General features: G+C 34.9%; 1 protein-coding gene and 1 long non-coding RNA gene across 4 annotated transcripts in view; both read right to left on the bottom strand.

The window, feature by feature from the left end:
• Window positions 1-23,329, bottom strand: part of CDK6 (cyclin dependent kinase 6) — a 216,966-nt gene that overhangs the window by 179,433 nt on the left and 14,204 nt on the right. The gene's annotated exons all lie outside the window — the stretch shown is intronic.
• LOC111742591 lies at window positions 1,256-4,842 on the bottom strand. The gene is made up of 2 exons (XR_002781393.1): window positions 2,194-4,842; window positions 1,256-2,157 (listed from the first exon to the last, which is right to left on the bottom strand). It is a non-coding gene; the product is annotated as an uncharacterized LOC111742591 (long non-coding RNA).

Here is a 23,329-nt window from a genome sequence, read left to right as displayed (position 1 = left end):
AATATCTGCACACGTTGCCCTCAGCTGAGAACTACTGCTACTGAGGGAGGGGAGTTCACTCTGCATACGTTCTGCTACAATTTTTAAAACATACCCTTCCCACGTAACCCCAATGTTAAGAGAATCAGTAGTAGTTAATCTTTTCTTATATAATTGTCACTGTATTTGTGCATATCTTTCAATGTAATTCTTAGAAAACTAGACTATCTCACACCATCAACCAAAAAAGCATTTATTAAGCACCTGCAGCATGGTCAGGAGTATGCTAACCACTAAAGAAATATACAAGCTGTGGGGTCTATTCACAAGGATCTTGCATTAAAATTGAAGAAAGAAGACATGTATATGTGAAATAACCAAAGACACCTCAAACAAGATAGAACACAGAGCTCAGCCAGGTGAAACAAACTTCTCCAGGGAGAAGTGATCAGTGGTAGCACTCGAGTTTCCAGAAATGCTCTTATAGAGCTGATGAGATTTGAGCTTAACCTCTGAAGATGAGTGCATATCAAATAGGTAATGAGAAGAAGAGAAGGCAAAACATATGAGCAAGGTTTCCTGGGAAAGCAATCGGTCTCTGTCTGAGGTCAAGTAGGCAGCATTCATTTAGAAGATACTGGAGCATGAACATGTAAAATAGATCCAGACACTGGAAGGCTCTACAAGACAGGCAGGAACATCTGGACTTGATGTGGTACACATTAAGGTCATTTTGAGCACATAGTGATACTGGAAGAGGCATGAACTAGAAAATGGTTAACTCGAAAGAGAGGGAAAAAGTCATATAGCTCTGTATTGATGGACCACTGGAATAGTAACAATGACAATGAAGAGTAAAAATGGGCACCAGAAACATTTTGAAGGGAAAGCCTATTGGAGTTGGTTAATATCAGATCAAGTACTAGGGAAATCAACCTTCAAGATTCAAGTCTGTATTAGTAGAAAAACGAGTGAAGCCTCAACCTATCTATACCATCTACGATATTCTTGGATTTCAGTATTACGCAACTTAATTAATCTTAAGAGTCCTTCTCCACTGCTAATTTTATATAAACATTTCATACGGATTAAAGACATTTTTATAAATGGAGGCATTAGAAGATCAACCATAGAATACTATATACCAATCATTGTGACATACACAATAAAGAGTAGAGACGAGGAAATACATCTATAATTTGGAGGGAGCTCTAATTTGAGGCATCAGTTGTCTAGAATTACTTTAGACTCTCATCACTTGAGTGTAAGTGTATCCTCTTATAAGGACAGGTCACTGAGCCTTCTTCTTACTCTTAGTCTTTTTTTTTTTTTTTTTAACTCTTGATTCCCTAGCAGGGTCCAAATACAACTAATTTAAAAATTCAATAAAAAAACAGGCAAAAATTCAACTACCTTTTACCTCTCAACCATCATCATGGATTCCATGATGTTCTGAGCCATACTCTAAGGAAACCCCAAAATTTTCAGTTCCCGTTAGCTCCACTCATCTCGGCCATCTCATCTTGCTCCCAATTAAAACATTCAGGAAAAAAGTTATCCCTCCTCTGGGTTTTCTTTTTCTCAGCCACTGATGATAAGGAAACTACCAACATTGGAAACGCTGATTAATGAATGTTGAACTTACTAATACTAGATGGTGTTAGGCCCGTATGTTTCCCCTGATTTATGCCACATGCTTTTGTTATTCTTTGTTTCTTAAGCACTGATGTTCATTAGTGCCTTTTTCAAATGCAGGGCTTCAGAACCTCAGCACTACCGACATTTAAAATTTCCTTTTTGTTGTGGGGAGCTGTCCCAAGCATTGTAGAATATTTAACAGCATTTATGACCTCTAACTATTAGATGCCAGTAGCAACACCCTTCCCCAGCTGTGACAAAGAAAATGTGTCCAGAAACTGCCAAATATCTGCTAGAAGATAAAAGACTGGTGGTCCTCAGTTCAAGACCACTGCTGTAATGTGATCCTTGGAGACAAACAGTGGCCAAGCAGTGCTTATATAATCCAGGTTCAAAGACTGAATAAATGAGTAGAAGGAGTAGACAGGAATAAAAGGAATAGCTCTGAAAGTCTGTAATTTCTTCAGCTCTAAATAAATATTGTCCTTTTTCGATTCAAGAATGCTAGAAGCCCCAGAGAAAGAAAAGTGGACACATAACCTGTGTCCCCCAGTGAAAGAAAAGTGGACACATAACCTGTGTCCCTAAAGTAGGAACACGAAGAGTGGTACCTGAGTGTCAGAAGCTGAATCATGTAGCTGTCCAATCCACCTCCTCCACCCTGCCATGTTGCCACTTCCCCGGGCTCAAGCCATTCAGGATCAAAGAGATGCTGCTTTGGGGTTTGCTGATAAAAGCATCATCTAGTGAGTCAATTATACTTAGGATGTCTTCTAGCCATCATGAAGCAAAGCAACATTTCTGCTCAATGGTTTAAAATAAAAATCCATTTTCTATAATATGTTTCAACTTTTCAATCTGAAGAATATGTTTTTCCCACCAAAATGAGTGAGCTCAAGACTTCACTGTGGCCAGAAACCGATTATGCTCATCCATGCAACCTACTCTTTGTGAACTCCTTTGGTGTTCTTAGGATGTGCTACACTTGAAAATTCTCCAACTTTTTATAACTAAAATCTACTGTTAAGTCTTGGCATGCAATTTTAAACTAATGCTTAGTCAAACTTCAAAATGATTTAAGAATTAACCTAAACCTGCGTTTTTATAACATGGTATTTTGCTTCTTAAAGACTCAGACCTTAGCTAGAAAAACAAAGAATCAAATGTCAAACAATTTTCTTAACTATGTGAAACCAGGACCAAAATCCAGTCTTTCCTAGGCTAGAGCTCCCCCCCACCCCACACCATGCCTCAGACTCCCTGGAAAATGAACTAAGAACCAGTGGTTGCATGCTGGTGTGTAGCACCATGCCAAAAACCTCACTCAGAGCCAGAACTGTGAAGACCAGAACGGGCTCGTGAAAGCAGAGGTTATGAGGGAAGCCTGGGTATGAAGACACACAGAAAGCAGTGACGGTAGATACTCAGAGGCAACTCCCTGGTACGAGACAGACCACAGACACTCCTTATAGGCTCCTGGAGTCCATAACTCCTGTCCCAGTAGGACAAGTATATAAAGATTCTCAGGAGGGCTATGCTCCCTTACGATAAAATCCTTTTTCCCTGGGGTAGTTTCAGTTGGTCTCTATCACTTCCAATCCTAACAACAAGCCTACTGGCTATGGCATAAACTACACTCTTGTTCTCATCTTCTGGTCATAAAATGTCATTTAAAAATCTATCTTGTGAGGGAGGGGGGAATGAGCAGTTAGACCACAAACAGCCATGGCAATCTTGAGAAAGAAGAACAAAGTTGGAGGTATCACGCTACCTGTTATCAAACTATACTACAGGGCTACAGTAATCACAACAGCATGGTAGTGGCATAAATACACACAGATCAATGAAACAGAATAGAGAGCCCAGAAATAAACCCAAGCCTATGTGGTCAATTAATCAATGACAAAGGAGACAAGAATATACAATGGTTAAAGACAGTATTTTCAATAAATGGTGTTGTGGAAAACTGGAGAGGCACATGCAAAAAACCCAAAACTAGACCTCCTCCTTACGCCACATATAAAAATAAACTCAAAATGGATTAAAGGCTTAAATGTAAGAACCAAAACCATAAAACTCCTAAAAAGAAAACATAGGCAGTAAACTCTTTGACATTGCTCGTGGTAATAGATATATATATTTTAATGTATCTCTTTGGGCAAGAGAAACAAAAGAAAAACTAAACAACTGGAACTACATAAATCTCATCACTGCCATTCCTTTATTTTTATCATTACTTTTCATTTTTATTAAGTTCTTTATAAACGTATGCAATTAAATGCAAATATACATGTACTCACATGAAGAAGAACCAGGAGGGGTGGGGTGGGGAATGTGAAGGAGAAATAACACAATGTCCTAGATTACCACTTATCCACATTTTTAAAAAAGTCAGTTCATGTTTTAACATAAGACCAAAGTTCCTCTGTAACCCTGTATACCTGAAACTAATATAATATTGTACGTCAACTGTAACTGAAAAATAAATTTTTTTTTTTAAAGTTTCTCTGTGGCCAGATAATGGGCACTAGGTATATACCATGCGTAATAATGCCAACAATAAAAACCAACAGGAATTTTACATGTGAAACAGACCAAAAAATCTTGTTTGCATGTCAAGTGTAACCACTCTTTTATTCATATTTTTCTACTATAAGACCAAAGGCTAGATGCATGCAAGATGAATTTACGTTATGTTTCCCACAGGGGACATAATATGAAAAGAATAAACAAATGTATGTTTATTAAGGTTTTGGGCAATGGCTCAATTTAAAATAAAGCATATTGAAGTTGTAGCTTTTACCAATTTTGGAGCCAAATTCATTTTAATTTATATTACTCCTTTGCAGTATAAGGTGTGTTTCTTCTAATTTTCCCTTTAACTTCATTTCTTCTGTCTAGTCAAGAAAACCAGAAGTTTTTTGCCGCACTAATTTTGGTCTTTTAATGCTATTTTAAAATTAAGAAATAATTTATTTCTTTAATTTAATCTCTTCTATTTATTTTTGGTCATTTTCTATTCTATTTTTATACTTTCAGAGTTTTATTCTTCCTATAATTCTTTTTCTTTTTCGTTACTTTATTCTTTATCTGAATTCACGCTTGCCCTTCACTCTCAATCTTTTTCTCCATAATATGTAAGTTTAAAAGAGTGAAATTTTATATCTAACCAAAACATAATGCAATTGATTTTGTTTCTTCAATAGACATAAGATCTTCACCTATCATGAAGTAATCATTTTATTAACTATAATTCTCTAATAGCAGGCTAACTGTTTAGAAGGATTACAATAAAAATAAATCTTAAAATATTTTCTCAATCAACAAAATATTAAATTATGAGTATTAGTATTAAATGTATTTTGTCATATTCTAATTCTTTGAAAATGGTACTTAATGCACGGAAGTGATGACAACTTTCTATTAACTAAGCATTTTTCTTAACTGGACTGCTCAATTCTTCAATTATGCAAGTAAACAAAAAGACTTCCTTATCAAAGTCAAAAAACAATATAATAAATTTGACATCTCCTATGGCAGTTCTCTTTTTCAGTGATAAGTAGAATTTCTTGCTATAGCTCAATACACAGAACGTTCGCTAAACCAGCAGATAAGAAAATGCAAAAGGAATCAAAATGTCAGTTTCCGTATTGTTGTAGGCAGCAGCAGAAACTTGGGAGTCTTGAGTGTATGCTACAAATTCTCAGATTTCTATAGCACCATCTCAGAGAACACATAAGAAGAGGTTTTGTTTGCTTTTTCCTATACTGGTTATTATTCCCATATTCTTTAAATGATTTCATGTTTCTGAATACTCTACACCCTAATGTTGAGTTGGCCAAATAGTTTGGTAGAATGCTTACAGACATGTCTGATGATTCACATTAAGCACCTTCTAAATAGTAAATGCTGTTTAAAGTAATTTACTACTGATTGGACCGATCTGACAGATTTCTGCCTGGCAAAAAGTGGGCTTATAAATTCTGTTTATCTTCTACCATTATTTGCTTTTTATTTTATCATCAATGAAGTAAAATTTCATGTTCATTTTTCCAAAGATCTGAACCTTTCTGAAAATCTTATGCTTTGGAATCAAGCTCTTCATGTAATGTCTCAAGTATTTTGAGGTTGGGTGGTCATAGGAACAACCAGAACATAATCCATTTTCAGCTGGTAGGATAGTCAAATAAGCAAAAGTATGTTTCTGAATGAAAGGCATTCAGAACAATACATATTACTGCATATTTTCAGTATGATTATGTAACAAGATGCCACTTCAAAGCTAACTTTTCATTTGTATTACATCTGCAAAAGGTCAGGACTACGTTTTCTGTAGGAATCTTTTCACTTGTTATTTGGAAGCAGTTAAAGGGCAAAAAAATTCTTGCTATTTAGAGGCTTCGGTAAAGATGAAAACACATAAAGAAATCTTTAATCATAAATATTTGTGTCTTAAATCCAGCAGTATTCTTGCTACAATCTAGGTATTTCTTCACTGCAAACTACTGCTTTAAGATCGTCTTCAATAATAAACGTATTTCTAAAGAAACTTATGTCTAGATAACCTATAAAATGGTTTTTAAATTGTTCCATAAATTTTTAAATAAATTGGCTGTCAACATAGATAAACTCTCAACCATGTCCTGTAATTAACATTAAACAGCCAAGGAAAACAGATAAAAAGGTTTCAAGATTTTATAAAATTTTCAAGGTTTTCTGAAATATTTCATCTCCAGACATCTCAATATTAACAATTTGGGGTCTAATGGTTTGGCTAGTTCTAAATTTAAACTAATTAATAAAGACAATCTGGCCCTATTCTGGACTATTCAGGAAATGATGAGGGTCCTAATGAACAGATGCACGATTTCCTTCCCTGACTCTGCCTCCTTGGTCACTAAATCCATCAGAAAATTGAAATAGCAAATACACTGCAACTATAGTTTGAACTTCATTTCCTTCCGTTCCTGTCCCAGTTATTAGAATGCACAGAGACAATACGAAGACCAAATGAATTATAACAGGACTGCCTTAAATAGAGAGGTAAGGATATATTTATTTATAGTTCAGGGCCAAAGCTACTTCCTTAGATTGTGAACATCTTAAGAACAAAAAGCATCTAATCCAGGGCAGAGTTTAATGATTTATACTTAATACCATTAATTAACTAAAAACAGAAAGGAAGGAATGATATCTGGATTTCTGATGATAGGAAAACTGAAGGTTCTCTGAAAAGCGTTTGGACCAAGGTCATTGAATATTATTAGCTTGAGCAGGGCTGCAAAAGAGAAACCAGGAAGTGCTGAGTCATTGTGAGCCTAAGTGACACCTTCGTCAGCACTTCTGGTGCAAGATTCAGAGGTGATTGTACTTCCTTTGACCTGCCATGTGTTCTGTTGTCAGTGGCCTACAGTATAATGGAAAGTAGAGAAGCAACAAGAACAAATATCAAATGACATTATTTAATAGTCTCCATTCCATGTGTATTTGTTTCTACATATGGCTATTTAAAACAAACTCTTAAAAAGTACAATTAAATGAAACCACATATGTATATGGCATTTAATATCTGTCAGAATTGAGCAATTATACCTCTAGTTTCTGGTAAAAGATAGTATTCCTCCTCAAATAATCAGCATGCCTTGGTCAGCATGCAGTTTATGTGCATTTAATTCCCAAACAGGTCTTACCAAAACAGTCATATTCAAATGGTCTTTGCATGACTAAAACACTTGTAATATTAGATAGAAAACTCTAAAATAGGGGAAATAACACTTGGAGTCAGGTGACCCTTAACAGGTCATTTAAATTCTGTGTCTGTTTCTTTATTTACAAAATGGGAATAATAATCTTTCCCCAGCCTCTGTTACTGTTGCTGTGACAATAACTATATTAACAGCACTTAAGAAGTGCTTCTGTCATGCAAAAAGGAATGACATTCATTATCTATTTAAAAAAAAAAATCTCAGTCTTAGGCTAGCTTCTATGTATTTCATTAGTAACATCCAATAATTTCATTGGATTTGAATGTTTACGTTGTCACTCAGGTTAGAGACCACACAAGACAAAAAACCTGAGAACATCAATAGTACACGGACAGTTTTCAACAGTACTGGGCTATATAAAAGTATACTTTTACAAAAGGCAATTATATATGAGAAATATCACAATAATATTTTATCGAGGAAAAAAAGTTTGAAGTGACACAAAAAATTAGTATTTTCCTGCAGAATTTCCACAGGTCTCCAAACACCTTATTCAAATAAAACCAACTTTTCTTCAATCGCCAGCAATAAATTTATAAAATTCTATTTAATGTTATAATTGTAGTACTTGAACAAAACAAAAATAGCAAGTACTACTTTTTGCAATATTTTATTGAATTGTAGTACATTATTCACTTATATTTTGGAACAAATAAGCATTGTGAGCTAGACAGGGATTCAACTACGTTTACCAAGTTGCATTTACTAAAAACTTTGAGTCTCTACCCAGATTTAGCCGCGGCTTTTGGGCAATCATCTTTTTAGTCCCTTTATCATCTCTGTATATTTAGATGACATAGATGTGACTGAAAAGATTTATGTTCTCCCTATTATGTATAAAAACAAAATAGGAAGATTGCTCTTTGACTCTCAAAAGAATGAACAGGTGATTTTAAGTATATTAAGGTTTGAGATTAAATGTGGTAATGATTCTAGCACCTGCAGATGGCAGAAGATGGAAAAGAATTCAAGATGACAACATAACTCTCTCCAACAGCAAACATTTACTGAATAGCTCCAATATCCACAGTGCCCGTATCTTAGAACTATGTACTACCTAATCTAATTTCTGCCCAGGGCTTATTATCTATAGGAAAACTGGGCATATCCGATAAGAATCCTGCCAGACGTAATCATTTCATCCAAGAGAATGAGAGATGCACTTAACATTAGACTCTGAAGAGGACTTTATCGAGTTCATCTACTTATTCCATGAACAAAATCACTCTCCTTTAAAACACTCCAAGTAGTTGAGTGATTGTACCAAGGTGGAGAGAAAGGGGCAGTGAGGTGACTAAGTATCTACCAAGTGTCAAGCACATAACAGGAACCTAAATGCAGGCACATCATTTAATATGTGTCCTGATTTTACAAATGAAGAAATTAAAGCTTAGTGGTAAGAAGCATAATATGGCCAAGTCGCACCATCATATAGTAGAATGAGAATGTGAAAGCACATGTGACCTTCACGTTAGGTTATCAATTAAATCCAAGGGTCAATAAGTAAAAATGTCGTTGTATTTCCAAGGTCCCATGCTCAAGCTTTTTAATGTAAGATGCTAGCTCTGCACCTTTCTCAGGAACACCATATATTAAATTACTGAACTGTGATTCATGAATTTGTTCATGGTTTACTCTACAGTCATTAAACCCCCGCTCAATCATTTTCAATAACGTATGCATGAAGTTGATGCCGACCCACAATCAGCAAAATGTATTTTCAACTGAGTGATCAGAACTTCTATCTCAGAAGTGAAGTACACATTATGTGAGATAAATGCCCAGTACTGGAGCTGCAAGCTTCTGATGGGAGCAATTTTCTTCTCAGTAAACTACAGTTAAATTCCCACCTTGCTCTATATACTCATGGTCTAAAAACTTTTTTAACCATTCCAACCATGGCCAAGAAAGCAAGTGCAATTCATAGTCATTTATGATTTGGGATTCTATTTCTATATAAAAGTGGGATAATTTTTAAGGACTTCAAAGTCCTTCAAATCATGTCAGGCTAGCAATCTATCCCTGCCAAAATTTGTTTACTAGAATTACTAAGAAAATAACTGTGAAAAGAAGATGGAGATGAAAATCAAGGTTGTGGAAAATCTGAGGGGAAAAGAGAAAGAGAATCAATCCTATATAACACTGCTTGTCTCAAAAGAAAAAAAATTGCACCAAAGCTTTCTTCATTCGAGCTGTTGGTTTTGTTCCCTGACTGCTCCCCCACATATCTAAGTGCAGTGAGTACATTCCCAACTCCTACTGCCAAGTTAAAATGAAAACGTTCTCAGTCTAGAAATGATTGAGGTGGTTTTCTTTAATCAAATTAGAGCGGCCAAATGTTCCTTTCAAAGGTAACTGTCTACTCTGCAGCTGTATGCAAACTACCACATCAAATGTGAAGGAAAAATAGCGATAGAATTGTGTCCTTACAGTACAGTGCTGGCTGCAGAGATGGAGAAACAAAAGCATCAGTACAGCTAAGCATTACATTCACAGTGAGCTTCCAGAAATATGCTGACTTCACAAACTGTGAACAATGTACTGAAACTTCCAGTATATAATTAGCTATTTTGGGGAGGGAAGGAACGTGGGGGAAAATCCCTCCTTAAAAACTGCTAAGAAGCAATAGATACCTTGATGAGCCTCAACGAGAAACATTAAATGACTAAGACTTCGCATAGACAAATCTTAAAGACCTTGCTTTTTTTACTTCCTGTCTCCATCAAAAACATACCATACTGAGTAATCTTGAATATCCAACAAGCTTCAATTAATGATTCATTGTAATGACTCATTTACATATAGAATTTATTCTTTTAAATCATCAGACATGGGAAATTCCTGCAAAGAATTAATAGTGGGCTTATTTTTTTCAGTTTGGTTCTCCTAAGAAAAATCAATTTGTTAATAGTCTCAAATATGATGTCAAATTAGTTACTGCATGTTATGGGTTTGTACTAGCTGTTGGCTTTAAGGATGGTATATTAACAGTATGAGAAGCCAGAATGACATGAATTTAGACAGGTAATGCTAGAATGAAATAATATTCTTTCTACATTTATAGTTCCTCCCCAGATGATTATAATGTCCCCCAAATTAAGGAATGTAGCATAGATAGGGGAGAAATCTATCTCAGATGATCCCCACATTTCTCCAGAGCAGTTTGTTCTTAACTTTTTTGCTCCTGGTGAAATTTGCAGACTAATTCCTCGAGTCACAGTCCCTTTGATATACCCAAATTTAAAGACAGCTGCATAAAAAAATATAAAACAAAACAAAACAAAAAACACCTCCTGCAGGTTATAAGCAGTTCTGAGGCCACTACCTTTAGCTCTACCCTTATACTTACACTCAGGAAAGCAAACTAAACTACAAGATATATGTCACTTTAATTATTCAAACATTTATTTTAAGAAATATATCAGATGGATTTCCAGTTCAAAATGGCAGACCCATCACAAACATTTGCCTCCAGTCTTTCTCAGATACCGCTGAAGTAAAAGAAATGAACCAATAAGGATGGAATGGTGTCACCAAAAAAAGAAAGTTTCATGATTTTTCTGGATGACTGAAAATAAACAGAAGCGAGTTGATGGAGGAAATTAATGGAGAATGTCACTAAAGAGACAGTGGTCTCCAAAGTGAAGAATATATAATCCAGGAGGCATATTAAAAAATACCTTCTACTTATAGGCATTTTTCAATCTCTTCATTTCAAAATCATTATTTTTGATATATATATTTTAATATATACATATATCTGTACATTTATATAATTTTTACAAATCAGTGAATATCAGTAGCATGTTCAAATATTTTTAATGGAAGGAAGGCCACTCACTACCCTAGAACAAGCTATGAAGAACAAACTGTGGAGGAAGCAAGAGCTGGACAAGGTCAGCAGGTAAAACAGAGAAAAGGAGAGAGAAATGCTGCTCAAACAGGGGAGTCAACGAAAGGTCCGTATCAGTTAGTATTCCCATTGCCATCCCCATATCTAGGACTTTGGGATAAAATCTTTCTTATGATAGTATTTGCGGGTTCTACCACATCCTAACAGTTTTACCATCTGCTCAAAAGAAAAGCCCAATAAAGGATACTCTCACCCCAAGACTCCCTACTCCAAACACGTCTCTCAGAAATTTTACTCACAAATGAGATCTAGCAGGGAAGAAAAAGTCCTATTTAACAGCCATACCAGTTACTGTTTTTATAAAAACTAATGGATATACAAGGCAGTAAGAGAGCAAGAGGGTTCAGACTTACCCACCTGCCATAAATAGCTACAAACTGGACAAATATATGAAACAACTGTTCTCAGATACTGGACCACAGGTAGTATAAGGCTGTTTTCCCTGAGAGAACGGGAACAAATACAGGAGCCTTAAACTGCTCTGGCTTTCTGCTTGGAGGCAATTTCTAGGCCACAAGCGTAGCAAGAAGGAACTTCCTGTGAGGTCTATAGTCTTGCTGAGCTGAGTAGGTAGAGTTGAGAAGACAAGGAAGCTGAACTGATGAAAACTGGTAAGACAGAGTACTAAAGAAAAAGGTATCCAGAAATAGAGCTTCAGAAATCACTTGAGGTCTACTGAGTCCTTGCCTGAATATCAACTTGCACATGTGGAACTGCACAAGGCCAGGCAAAAAAGAAAAAACAAAACAAAACTGTTTTTGTGGAAAGAACAAGTACTAGGAAGTTGTCAACTGAATGAATCCAAGAGCTCACACATAAAATCTTTCTATTTCCCTGCAGCCACAGAAGAGAGACCATAAAAAGATAAATACCTTAGTAGTTGGCCTAACCTAGCCCTTTTAAGTAAAGCCTACACTAGATCCCCTCTCCATCAAAATAAACAAACAACAAACAAATAAAAACACAAAAACAAACTAAAAAGAAAATAACCTTGGAAGGATCAAACAAGTAATTTCACTGCCCATCAGAACAAAGTCTAGCACTCTTTAAAGGAATTGAAAAAAGTCTAGTAGTCAACAATGTAACATTCACAATGTTTGGCATCCAATAAAAAAGTGTTAGACATGTAGACATACAGAAAAATGTAGCCCATAACTAGGAGAAAAATCAGTCAACAGAAATAGATGCAGCAATGACAGAGATTATAGAATGGTAGACAAAGACATTACAGCAACTGTTATATTACAAACATGCTCAAAGACTTAAAGGAAAACATGAACATAATGAGGAAGAAATGAGAAATATTAAAAATGATCAAATGGAACATGTCTTACTAAATTAAAAAGGATTAAATGGAACAAGTCTTACTAAATTAAAAAGGATTAAAATAAAATAAAGTTGTTCTCTGATGACAACAGAATTTAGTTAAACAGGAAGGTATTTGAAAAATCCTGTACATGTTTGGAAATTGCAAAATGAAATCTAAATAACTCATGTGTCAAGGAAGAAATCACCAAAATAAGGTTAAAATATTTTGAATCCAATGAAAATGGAACTACAATAGATCAAAATTTGTGGGAAGCAAATAAAACAACACAAATGCTTATATTAGAAGAGAAGAAAATTCCAAAATCAGTGAGCTGAACTTCTATTTTAAGAAGCTAAAAATAAGAGCAATAAAAACCCAAAGTAAGTAGGAAAAGGAAATAAAAATAAAATTAAATGTCAATGGAATACACAATAGACAAATGATAGAGAAAATTAATGAAACCGAAAAACTGGTTTACCATCAATAAAATTGACAAAACTTTTATCTATATTATCAAGAAAAAATAGGCAGAACATACAAATTACCACTAACAGGAATGAAGGAGACATCACTACAGATTCTAGAGACATTAAAAAGATAAGAGAATAAAGATAAAGAATGTATACCAATAAACTCAAAAACCTAGATGAAATATACAAATTCCTTGAAAAACAGAAATTACGAAACATGATTCAACCTTGTGGCCCATGTCCTTTAAAAAAAATAAAATTTGTAGTTAAAAATCTTCCTGTAAAGAATATGCTAAGCCCACACGACTACATTGGTAAATTCTATTATTGTGTAAGAAGGAAATAATACTCATGTTACATGAAATCTTTTAGAAAATCTTTCATAGGATCTGGGAACACTTAATTCATTTTATGCAGGCAAACATTACCTCAAACTCAAACCTAAGACATTATAAAAAAAAAAAATTAAAGAACAATATCCTTGGACATAAATGTAAAAATTATTGGCAAAATTTCAGCAGGAAGAATTGCAAAAACAACTTTGAAAAAAAGAAGAACAAAGTTGGAAAACTTACATTACCTGCTTTCAAGCCATACTATAAATCTATAGTAATCAAAATATCATGGCATTGGCAAAAAGGCGGATATATAAATCAATGAAACAGAACAGAGAGTCCAGAAATGTACCCAAATTTATATGGTCAATTGATTTTGGGCAAAGGTGCCAAGGAAATGCGAAATAACAAAAGCGTAGTCTTTTCAACAAATGGTGCTAGAACGGCTAGATATCCATGTAGGGAAAAAAAAGAACTTTGACTCTTAACCTCAAGCCATACACAGATTTATTTGAATGTATTACAGACTTAATATAAAAGCAAAAACTATAAAATTCTAGAAACATATTTAAAAACCTCTGTGCTCTTGGGATAAGCAAAGATTTTTTAGATAGGATATCCAAAAAAGCACAAACCATCAAAAAAAATGATAAATTAGACTTTGGAAAAATTTAAATCTTCTCTTTGAAAGACACTTAAGAAAATAAAAAGGCAAGCTAAAGACCTGGAGAAAATATTTGCAATACATATATATGACAAAAGACTGTTCCAGAATATACACATAACTTACAATAAGATAAATCAGTTTTAAAATATAGTCAAAATATTTGAATAAACACTTCCCCAAAGAAGGTAAGAGAATGGCCTGGCCAATAAGCAAATGAAAAGATGTTCAACAATATTAGTTATCAAGTAAATGCAAATTAAGACCACAATGTAATATCAGTTCACATTTAAAATAGAATGGTTATAATTAAAAAGACTGACAATACCAAGTGTTGAGTAGGATGTATGTAAATCAAATGAAACTTTCATACACTGCTGGTGGAAATGTAAAATGGTATGACCAGTTTGGAAAAGTTTGGCAGTTTCTTTAAAAATTAGACATACATTTGTCATACAAGCCAGCAAAGCACCTCTAGGTATTTACTCAAAAAATCAAAGCATATGTCCTATCGATACAAAGACCTGTACATGAATGTCCACAGCAGTGTTATTCATAAAAACTCCAAACTGGAAGCAATACAAATAACCATCAACAGCTAAATGGATAAACTGTTGTGGCAAATCCATATAATGGGAAAGAATAAACTACTGAAAAAATCAACAACATAAATGAATCTCAAAAATATTATCTGTGAAATATAGAGGCAAAAAACCACAATATCATTTGATATCATGTATATGAAACTCTAAAAAGGACAAATATAATTTATAATGACAGAAGAAAGATTAGTGGTTGTCAGGAGTCCAGGTTGAGGGCAGGGGAGGCTGACTACAAGGGGCCTGAGGGAACTTTTTGGGTGATGGAAGTATTCTAGATCTTGATTGTGATGGTAGTTATATGGGTGTACAAATCTGTCAGAACTCATAAGAAAACACACTCTTAAAATGAATGTCTTTTACTGTTGATAAATTATATCTCAATAAACTTGAGCTTAAGAAAAAAAGCAAAGGATGTCTAAATGTCACCAAGCATTTAAGGAACCCAGCAACAAGAAAAACAAAATAGGTAAAAACTAAACACTGACTAAAACAGAGATAATATGGAGAACTTTATAAAAATTTATAGCAATTCAGGATATATTACATTCATAGAACCAGAACAGGATGCATTAAAAAAAACAAACAAGAGGAGAACAAAAAAAGAAAGATGCTTTGAGGTTAAAATAATTGTCAAAAGACTAAACTTAACAGGCATTTGGAAAATAACAGATTTCTTTAGAATAGAGAGTAAAATAAAACCAAAGACAACAGACTAGTTAGAAAATAGAGGAAAAGAAGGTAAGACACACAGAGATCTAATCTGTAAGACTGAATTTAAGAGACTGAAATTTAAGGTCCCAACTAAAAGATCAAATATCTAAGAGGAGAACCTCAGAAAGAGAGAACAGAATAAACAGAGAGGAAGAAGCAATTTTTAAAAATAAAACAAATCTGCACAGAGAAAGATCCTATGGAATGACCACCAAATTGAAGTTTACAAAGCACCACACCCAGACACATATTTCTGAAAAACACATCTCTGCTGCTTTCAGACAAGAGTCGCTAAAAATTAATTAGAAAATCACATCGGCAGATAATTTCTCATTGGCACAATCAATATAGATAGAACAATGGCTTTCAAGTTCCGCGGTCAATTTCTTCATCCTGGACTTCTAAAAATAAACTATAATCAAATTTGAAGGAAAATAAAGATGCTTCCAAATAGGTTAGAATTCAGAAAGTTTATCTACCATATGCAATTTCTTAGGAAGTTACTCACAAATGCACACTGGCCACACACAGTGAGAACCACGAAAGAGGAAAGCCAGAATGCAGGGCTGAGTGGCTCCAACTCAGAGGAGGAGTCAAAAAAGTCCCAGAAAGACAACTGATCATCAGGCCCAGTAAATAAAAGGTCCAGGGTAGACCAAAACTTCAAAGAAACTTCAGGAAATGGGAAAATACAATAGAAATAGATGGTATGATGAAGTGTTTGAGGGGGAAAAAAAAAAGTTTAGGCTGTGATAAAGGCAAATGGCACAAGGAAAAATAGAAAGGCAATTATAAACTCCAGGAAAAATGAAACTACAAGAAAGTCATGGTCTGAATAAGAAGTATGCTAACTAGGGTAAAATTTTTAAAAAGTGATATAGAATAAGAAGAGAAAATCCAGATGTCTGTATTTAGGAAAGGACTTCTATGCCCTCACAGGGTTTTAACACTGGAATTGCAGTTGTAAATATGGAACAGAAGGCAAATGTTTCACAACCTAAGCAAAGTAGCTGATAGAAGTTATGATGTTAAGGGCGTACAAAGGTGGAAGAAAGGTTAGGGGAGTAAAATATTCTTCTCTTACTAAATGGAGAATCAAGAAATCTCCCAAAAGTGAACAACAACAACAACAACAACAACAACAACAAATGATGTTTAAATATAAAATTATGTGATGTTAAATTTAAACTTATTATATGAAATAAAAATATCCCTAACGAAAGGTGAAGGAGATGAACAAGGAGTAGTACTGTTGAGCTAAATCCTCATCCTTCAGAGTAGGAAATCAATACATATCATCTGAGGTTTAAATATCAAGAAATAGAGCATAGCATATTATCCAGACTTTCTAAGGGAAATACTAGAAGCACCAAAAACAGAGTCAAAAGAAGCTGTATCTGAGTCCTACAAACAGGGGTAGTTGGCCCAAGAGCCTCGTTTTTGTTTTTTCCCTCTCATAAACCCCTCCGTACTAATCACTAAGGACAAATGTCATGATCACCAAAAAAAGGGAAGGAAGGCACAGATTCTTTAATAGTCCTTGCAATAACAGATGCTATATGTTTTGTCCCCTTGAATCTTCGAACTCACTTGTAACCACTAGAACGTGGCAGAAGAAAGACTGTCTGTTCCTGGGGACACCAACTGGCTTTTTGAGCCATGAGTCTCCATGTTATGTCCAACTACTGTGAAGCCTTGATGCTGAGAGGAAATCCAGGCTACATGAAGAGGCAAGGTGTGGGTGTTTTGGTTCACAGCCCCAGCTTAGGTCCCATTCTCCATCGACCAGCCTGTATGAAACACTTGACTTGATAGTGAAGCCATTTCAAGATGACTCAAACCCTCAGCTGCTGTGTCATTTCCAGCTGAAGCCTCAGACATCATGGAGCAGAGATATACCATTCTCACTGTGCTGTCTGAATTTACTATACACTGATTCCTTGAGCATAAGAAAATGGTTGTTTTAAGCCCCTAAATTTTAGAATATTTACTACACAGTGATATTAATCACAATTACTTTAAGAGAAAAAATGTAATTACTTTAAATAAAAAACTGCGAACTTCCCTAGTACTCTAGGAACTCTCTGCAACATACCTGACAATTGACTGGCAACATCACTCCTATTCTATTCTTTCTTTCCCTTTCCCTCCCCTTCCTTCCTCCCTCTCTCCCTCCTTCCCTTCCTTCTTTCCTTCCTTCCTTATTATTATTCTTTATAGTTGGTCTTGACTAAGTAATGTCAGATCCCTTAGAAGATCACAACCGATTGATCTAACAGAGAAGGAAGGTGCTTGGCATGGTAGCACCAAGTAGGAGTATCGGAGTATACTTCATGATGAGACTGGCTACTTGGGTCTCGCTACGTATAAGGACAACTGAGGCCATTTATACAATGGCTTTATGTCAAATTCTTTAGGAGAATGTATGTCAATCCTCTATAAAATTTCACAGCCCAGGGAATCTGAAAATATGTCTTAACATTTCCACCAAAACATTTAAATCAATTCTGCCACAAATGATTCGACCATTTAAAATATCACTTAATATTGTTTATTTAAAATTATATTAATCATTTAATGAAACATCCATGGAAGAATTAGCTTAGAGGGGATATATATATATCTCAGTATCCAATCTACTCACTAATCATTAAATTATTAAGTAACTTTGAATTCCTATGTCAGAATTCAATTTACTTGTGTAATTATTGGAAACTATGTTATCTACAAAGTTTCAAAGGCAATATTAATGAGTGAACAGAAAAATAACATATCTGCTAAATTCTGGTGTTAATTTACCTTTTCAGCATCAATAAGATTAATATAAAAAGAATAATCTTTATTCACAGACTAAATATTCCTTCAGTCATTCAACACATATTTGTTAAACTACGTGCCAGGCAGTTATAGATATTGGGGATAAAGTAGTGAACAAAGCAGATAAAACTTCCTGCTCTCATGGAGCTTATATTCTTCTAATGGGAAGCCTACATTTTATATTAATCCGTGCATTACTTCAACAAATATTTGAGTGCTAGGCGTGCTAGGCATAATGGACAACGTAGAGATGGTTAAAAAACAGTCCCCAAGAACAAGAAATCAGACAGCCATGCCATTTTATTACTATGGAATTAAAAGAATGATGCTCTAGGTTTACTTATTCAACAAACACTGGTTGAGGGCTTTCCAAATGTGGGAGAATTTTCATCAACTTTCAGATCATCAGGTTTCATATTCTGAAGTCTAAGAAACTTCAGATACACATTGAATATAAGACCTGAAACAATAAAATGCATAGAAGAAAACATACGAATTAAACTCAGGGACCTTGGACTTAAAGAGGATTTTATGAATTTGACATCAAAGGCAAGGGAAGTAAAAGCTAAAATAAATGAATGGGACTACATTAAACTAAAAAGCTTCTGCTCAGCGAAAGAAACTGTAAATAAGGTAAAGAGATAACCATCTCAATGGGAAAATATATTTGCAAGCAATACCTCCAATAAGGGCCCAATATCCAAAATATGCAAAGAACTCATACGACTCAATAACAACAACAAAACAAACGATCCAATCAAAAAATGGGCAGAGGACCTGAACAGACTCTTCTCCCTAGAGGACATACAAATGGCCAACAAACATGAAAAGATGCTCAACATCTCTAGCTATTAGGGAAATGCAAATCAAAACCACAATGAGATACCATCTCACACCTGTTAGAACAGCTATAATCAACAGGACAAGTAATAACAAATGCTGGAGAGGATGCAGAGAAATAGGAACCCTCACACACTGCTGGTGGGACTGCAAATTGGTACAGCCACTATGGAAAACAGTATGGAGGTTCCTCAAAAACCTAAGAAATTGATCTACCATATGATCCAGCAATCCTGAAAAAGTTGAAAATCACATGATATCACTTATATGTGGGATATAAACAAATGAACAGGACAAACAGAGACTCATGGACATGGACAATGGACTAGTGGTTACCAGAGGGTAGGGGGTGGGGGAAGAGGGGAGAGGTAGACGAGGTGAAGGGGGTCAAATATAGGGGGGGTAGGGAGAAGGCGAAGTGGGTAAAGGAGATCAAATATATGGTAGCTGAAGGAAACTGGATTTTAGGTGGTAATCACTCAATAGAATATATAGATGTCAAATTATAATGTACACCTAAAATTATATAATTGTATTAATCAATGTTACCCCAATAAACTTAAGACAGACAGACAGAAAGAAAGAAAGAAAGAAAACAAACAAACAAATAAACTTCAGGTACACATAAGCTGTCCCAGGTTCTGTCACCATGTTCTATCTTCGCCATATTGTATCTCTCACCCCTACCTCAGTTTAGCTCATCTTCTGCCACCTTCTTCTCTTCTTTCAATGAGCATGTGGTCCATTAGATTATATGATACATCTCTAGACCTTTCTCTATTTGCCTAATGATGGATTCTTATTTTATTTTATTACCTAATGTGGGGGGAAAATGATACCATTTTTCATAAACAAAGATGCTACTCTTGAATCGTCTCAAAATTCCTGTTTTTCTAGGATTAGGAATTGGCACCACTGAGTTGACCATGCTCTTACATAGCTCTCCTTGAGATCAATGCCATCACTCTAAGTTAGACAAATTTTAGGGGTAGAGAGAAATGCCTCTGAAACCGTTTTTTCTTTGTAAAACTAACTGGTTTAGTTGAGAATCCACTGGCATTATCAACCCCAAGTTCTTGTCTAATGAATAATAGTTAGCTGAACTACCACTGATTAAATACCATGGGCTTAAAATACTTTGTAATGACTGGCAGGATGTCACAGCTTTTCTTGTGTCTTAATGTATAAAAAGTGTGTTATTTCAAAGAAGGGAATCTTTCCCAGTTTTTTAAGGGACTCCTGTAATTTAAATACATTTCACTGATGATTAGCTCTGAGAATCCCTTCTAGTCCAATGTCTAAACTTGTCTCTTGGTTTCTCATGGCTCAATAAGAAAAATCTCATTTTTACCCAAGGCTATTTAATAGTTTAAGTGATGCTACATAGTTGGAATATAGATGATATCACCTAAAACCCTCAAGTTGAAACCACTCAGGTACTTTCTTGGTTTCCACTAATAAGTTTTAAAATGTATTGGTCAAAGCCAATAACTTAAAGTTTGAAAGTCTACCCTTGAAATGTTGTTTTTCTTGTTCTCTTCTAAATAGGGGTAAGTGTTAATGTTCTCCAATTTTATACTTTATAACTTCTAAAAATATTTTAGGAGAAGAAAATGTTTTATATTATGCATTAGGAATAACTAACAGAAATTATGAGACTATTTAGCAGTAAAAGGAAGCAAAGAGAAGAAAAAAGTAGTCCCTCCACTATCTGCAAGGAATAGGTTCCAAATCGATGCCTGAAGCTGTGAATAGTACTGAAACCTATATATCAGTGGTCCCCAAATCCTGGGCTGCAGACCCTTAGCAGTCTGGTCCGAGGCCTGTTAGGAACCGGGCCTCACAGCAGGAGGTGAGTGGCGGGTGAGTAAGCCAAGCTTCATTTGTATTTGCAGCCGCTCCCCAGCGCTAGCATCACCACCTCAGCTCCACCTCAGATCATCAGGCATTAGATTCTCATAGGAGCACTGACTGGTCCCTGGTGCCATAAAGGTTGGGGACTGATGCTATATATACTATGTTTTTTCATTTATATACATACCTATGCTAAAATTTATAAATGAGGCACAGCAATAGATTAACGAGTTATAATAAAATAGAACAATTATAACAATATACTATAATAAAATTTATTGGAATGTGGTCTCTCTAAAAATATTGTACTATACTTACCCTTCTTCCTCTTGTGATGATGCGAGATGATACAATGCCTATGTGACGAGATGAAGTGAATTATGCAGCAACCTCAGCATGCAATTTTTTCCCTTATTAAGTTGAAAACATTCACCTTTTCACTTAAAAGAAGCCCTTTACAACTTCTCTTTGGCATACCCAAATTACCAGCATCTTTACTCTTGTACTTTGGGGCCATTATTAGGTCAAATAAGGGTTACTTGAACACAAGCACTGTGAAAGCACACAGTTGATCTGATAACCTGGATGGCCAATAAGTGACTAACAGGCAGAGAGCATACACGGCATGAAGATGCTGGATAAAAAGATGATTAGTTCATATCCCTGGGGGGATGAGATTTCATCTCACTCCTCAGAATGGCGTGGGGTTTAAAACTTATAAATTGTTCATTTCTAGAATTCTCCATTCAGTATTTTCAGACCATGGTTGACCTTGGGTAACAGAAACCACTAACGACAAAACTGTGACTATGGGGGAGATCACTGTATTTCACTAGGGTTAAGAAAGAGCAGAAGAAAACTGCTTCCCTTCTGTGGACAGAAGTTCCTAATGATGTCACCACAGAGTTCATGGAACAAACTTTCAAATGTCATATGGCAGTCATGCCATAAGAAGGCCCTCAGAAAATTAACAAGCAGAAATTACAAAGTATAACATAAAAAGGAGTAACTCTATTTGAGATTTCAAAACTAAAAAAGAGGAGAAAGAACAAGCAAAGAATTCGACTACTCTTTTAAGTTAATTTGAACAGTGACATACAAAAGAAATCATCAGACTCTCATCCGTTTTGAGAATGTGTTCTCAGAAGCATTGTTTCCTTGGACCTTCTCACAATAAATCCATTAGTTAATAGCATACATATTGGGTAAACATGACATCAATTACCAATACCCACATTAAAGACTATATTTTACTATAATTAATATAAATCCAATATACATCTTTTCAGAAATGCCTAGCTCCATTCACATCATAGGGGGTGGTGGAGAAATAAAAGCAATACCAATCAGCAATACAGGTATGTGTATATGTCAGTTTCCTACCCAAAATTATAAAGTATGAAGACAGGAATTAGCATTGTTAATAATACTTTATATTTGTATAATATTTGATTTTTATATACATAATTTCATTTGATCACAGTAACTCTCTAAGGTCAAAAGAACAGTAATAATTTCTACTTTATTATAGGGAAACGGCAGTTAAGAGACAAAGGAATTTATTCTAGGTTACTCAGCTAATGGATGGAGGAGTCAGGATAGAATCAAAGTATTCTGACTCCTACTCCATGACTAGGAATATTTTAAAAATGTATTATTATGGGAAATTTCAGACATACACAAGGAACTTCCTCAGCTTCAACAATGATCAGCTTGTGTCATTTATACCCCATTTTTGAAACAAACTCCAAACCTAATAGCACTTTTTTGGTAAAAATTTCAAGTATAGGTACTTTCTGTGATCATTGTCAATTATGGTTAACAAAACGTTGACTATAGCAGATAATCAATAAATACTTGTTGAATATTATAGATTTCACATATGTTTTCAGATGTTACCTAATTCTGACTTTAAAAAAATCAATTCTGAATTCCTAGATGGCACATACTCATTCATTCATTCACAAATATTTATTCTTGGCTTCTAGATGCTAGTTACCATGCTAAATGCTTGGGAGCAAGAAACAAGAAAACATTCCCTTCTTTCGGGGGCCCGGCATTTAACTGTTCTAGGTGCACACTGCGCATGCGCACGCACCTAACACATGTATCCTGAGAAACTGGAATTAATTCAGGCTGGAAGAATAGTTCCTAAATAAACCTACCAGTTTGTAAAGGTGCAATCTAATTTCTCCGTACACAAATTATGAGAAGGCAAAGATTTAGTGGCATTGATGATCCTCACATCCTTTTGGAAATTAGAAAATTATTAATCCTGTTTCTCCTAAATTTTTCCAGTATAGAAAGCCAAGAATATTAAAATTAGTAGGAAAAAAAAACCCAAAAGTAAAAGAATTCGAGCAATTGATTAAAATATATTCCTCACATTCTTATATTAAAATATGTTCAAATTTTCAACTTTTACTGAATGT

Source organism: Pteropus vampyrus, unplaced genomic scaffold, assembly GCF_000151845.1.
Source record: "Pteropus vampyrus isolate Shadow unplaced genomic scaffold, Pvam_2.0 Scaffold4, whole genome shotgun sequence".
Classification (NCBI taxonomy): Eukaryota; Metazoa; Chordata; class Mammalia; order Chiroptera; family Pteropodidae; genus Pteropus; species Pteropus vampyrus.
This window is presented reverse-complemented; position numbering and strand designations above follow the sequence as displayed.